This window comes from Pseudorasbora parva, chromosome 15, assembly GCF_024679245.1.
Source record: "Pseudorasbora parva isolate DD20220531a chromosome 15, ASM2467924v1, whole genome shotgun sequence".
In the NCBI taxonomy this organism is placed as follows: Eukaryota; Metazoa; Chordata; class Actinopteri; order Cypriniformes; family Gobionidae; genus Pseudorasbora; species Pseudorasbora parva.
The window spans coordinates 43,800,069-43,804,588 of NC_090186.1; positions in this window are offsets into that span (position 1 = coordinate 43,800,069).

Genomic DNA, 4,520 nt, shown 5'->3' on the forward strand with positions numbered 1-4,520 from the left:
CAACTACACTCGCGACATACATTCACAACGCGAGTTTAGTCTGGCGCGTTTCAGTTCATGCCTTTGCAAGCTTAACTTTCATAGAAACTAATTTGAGAAGTTAAAAGACTTACATTGCTCACCATAGCTCCGTTTAAATGAGTGCCTGTAGCTGAGCTGAGCTGTGAGTGTGATCTCCATCCTCATGCGCGGGTTCAAAACATGCGGAAATGGCTCCCTCTGCTGGCTGTAGTCTTCAGCCTTTGGCCAAACATTCCTCCTATGATGCAAATATCGTCAATTTACATCATAGGAGGAATTTTTCCAGAAATAAAATGCATAAATCTCCCGTCTCAGGGGGATATAAGGAGGGGGCACAATCATTTAAATATACTCCAGGGTTTCTACTGATACAAAGCCATATGCTAATCGCTGCAGTAACCCTTTAAATATTGGGAAAGATATCGGCAATCCGATATATCGGTCGATCACTACTGTAAGCACACAGTATGACTGTAAACACACTGTATGACTACACACTGTATGACTGTAAACACACTGTATGACTGTAAACACACTGTATGACTGTACACACTGTATGACTGTAAACACACTGTATGACTGTAAACACACTGTATGACTGTACACACACTGTATGACTGTAAACACACTGTATGACTGTAAACACACACTGTATGACTGTAAACACACTGTATGACTGTAAACACACACTATGACTGTACACACACTGTATGACTGTAAACACAGTAGGTCTGTAAACACACTGTATGACTGTAAACACACACTATGACTGTAAATACACAGTATGACTGTAAACACACAGTATGACTGTAAACACACTGTATGACTGTAAACACACACTATGACTGTAAATACACAGTATGACTGTAAACACACAGTATGACTGTAAACACACACTATGACTGTAAACACACTGTATGATTGTAAGCACACACTATGACTGTAAACACACTGTATGACTGTAAACACACACTATGACTGTAAACACACACTATGACTGTAAACACACAGTATGACTGTAAACACACACTATGACTGTAAATACACAGTATGACTGTAAGCACACACTATGACTGTAAGCACACACTATGACTGTAAACACACCGTATGACTGTAAGCACACACTATGACTGTAAACACACCGTATGACTGTAAGCACACACTATGACTGTAAACACACCGTATGACTGTAAGCACACACTATGACTGTAAACACACCGTATGACTGTAAGCACACACTATGACTGTAAACACACCGTATGACTGTAAGCACACACTATGACTGTAAACACACTGTATGACTGTAAGCACACACTATGACTGTAAACACACAGTATGACTGTAAACACACACTATGACTGTAAACACACACTATGACTGTAAATACACAGTATGACTGTAAGCACACACTATGACTGTAAGCACACACTATGACTGTAAACACACCGTATGACTGTAAGCACACACTATGACTGTAAACACACAGTATGACTGTAAACACACTATGACTGTAAACACACCGTATGACTGTAAGCACACACTATGACTGTAAACACACCGTATGACTGTAAGCACACACTATGACTGTAAACACACCGTATGACTGTAAGCACACACTATGACTGTAAACACACCGTATGACTGTAAGCACACACTATGACTGTAAACACACCGTATGACTGTAAGCACACACTATGACTGTAAACACACCGTATGACTGTAAGCACACACTATGACTGTAAACACACCGTATGACTGTAAGCACACACTATGACTGTAAACACACTGTATGACTGTGACTGCAAACACACCGTATGACTGTAAACACACAGTTTGACTCTAAACACAACAGTATGACTCTAAACACACAGTATCTAAACACATAGTTTGACTGTAAGTGTGCAGACATACACTGCCTTCTAATGAACGGTCACACCACACAATCACATTCTACACATTAATGTGCCTCAGACTTTAATGCAACATCTCCTATGACACACTGAAGATGAACTTGGGATGAACAGGAGCACAGATCATCTTTATAAAAATAAAACAAGAAGTTGAGATTGTGCTGATTTCGGGCTTCTGTAGAAGGGTGCATCATCTCACCTCACAGTGTGTGTTCATATTTTACTCAGAAATCATATTACTCTATGGAGAAGATGAATGTGACTTTTATTCCAGGAACCGGCCTGTTGTGCAATTACAGCAGAAGGAGACGCTTACTTCCAAACGTTCTGCTTAACACTCCTGTGGCGACGTGCCACAACTCCACCGGAAGGGGCATGGAGATGTTACTCTCCATATTGTTCTTCTATTTTTAACGTGTAACGCCATCTGCTGGTCACTCAATATGAACTCTATATGAATGATTCGGACGATGCACTTAAACACATGCACCTCCAGGGGGAAGCAAACAACAGATTTTCTTCTCTGTTCAATGTTTATTCTCTGTAGTCCGCTTCGACCTTTGCCCGTGAGCTTTGAATTTGTTCTGACCATTTATTGGACACATTTGTACACTACAAATTCTACATTACAAACAAACAAAAAAACACACCAATTGATATAAAAAAAAAAAATCTGTAGCGGCTGAATTTCTGTAAAATGGTTTTTACAAAATACTATCTGACCAACGACTGGTCTGTTACTGACAGCTCCATGGCTTCAACGTGACGGACCGTATGTGTTTCAACCGGTTTCAAAAGTAATCTCAACTACATAAATAAAGCTTGATGACAAAGTGTGATGTTGGCTTGACAAAGCCAAGTCTGAAAGCTCTGAAAATCTCAACGGTTGAAGGTAACTCAGAGAAAGTAAAAAAACAACAACAACAAAAACACCATCATGTTTTAAAATGATTAGCATGTTTCTAGCATGTTTTAACACTGGTTGTCTCAGCATATTTTTGATTATCATCTTGCTAACATGTTGCTTACATTATTAGCATGATAATAGAACAATTTAACACATTATTAGAATTTTGCTAGCATTATTTAATACGTTAATGTGAATTAACATGTTACTAGCATGAATTAGCATGCTGTTAGCATTAAACCATCCTTGCATGTTTTAAAATTGCTGTTTTTGTTAATCATATTTGTATTATGTTGCTACAATGATTAGAACTATCTAATACATTGCTCGCATCTTTAACATGTTGTTAACATTTTGCCAGCATGTTTTAACAGTTTGTTAACATTACTAGAATTTTGCTAACATTTTTAATATATTTCTAGCATGTTTATAATTTTGTTAACAAGTTATCATTTTGATACCGAATTGCTAACATTATTTATCACATTGCTAGCATGAGTTAACCTGTTGCTAGAATTATTTGAATTTTGCTAACATGTTTTCAACATATTTTTAGCATTATTAACATGTTAGCTTACGTTAAAGAGTATAAATTGATCGCATGCGCTAACACGCTAACGTTGACAGCCCTACAATACATTGCTGGCATTATTAACATGTTGGTAACGGGTTAAAATGTTAACATGATAGTGGCATTAACACATTGCTATCTTTTTAACAGCATGATTATTAGCATGTTGGTTACATGTTGCTAGTATTTTTTAAACAGCTTGCTAGCATGATTCGAATTTTGCTAGCATGTTTTGACACATTGCTAGCATTATAAGCATGATGGTAAGCACATGATTAAGCCCGTTGCTAGTATGAATTAAAATGTTAACAAAATTTACCACAATGCTAGCAGGTTTTAAAGGGGTACTTCAACGCTGGGAAGATTAATCTGTCATTATAATAAGCCGTTCTGAAGCGTAAAGTAGGGTCGAGCTGGGGGTCACCATCTTGCGACCGAGTCATCGCGTCACTCACGGATAACAGAAAATGGGCAAAGGGGCGGGATGTGGGCGGAGCTTAGGTGACCCAATAACTAACAGACAGCAGATAAGTGGCTATCCACCTGTCACTCAAAGTAACCACGCCCTTAATTATGCAGAACTTTAAGGCTTTATATAATGTAAATGAATGTGCTATACAAAAATGTACCCCCCTCACAGTCGTCATGAAGGGCAAAATTATCCGTATAGGCCAAAACCACAATTTGTCTCAGGCTGTAAACGTTTTTTTTTTCTGCAGTAAAGTTGGGAATTTTAACATGAGCTCAATGAGATTCTGCTCCTTCTGGAGCCGCTCTAGTGGCCAGTTGAGGAATTGCAGTTTACATTACTTCCGTATTGGCTTCAAGAGAGATCGCGGGAGGTTGCTGCTTGGTTTTAACATGTTGCTTACATGATTTACCACTAAGTTAACGTAGATTAGCATGTTGGCTAGCATTGTTAGCACATTAGTAGCATTGATAGAACGCTGCTAACATGTTTTTAGTATAATTTATCAACAGTGCTAGCATTTTTAACATGTTTTAACCACAGACTGTAAAAAAATCTTGACGTAGTTCATGACTTCACCCAGAGGATTCTGAAGAGCTGTTTTGAAGTGTAAAGTGGAGTCGAGCTGGCTGTCGCCATCTT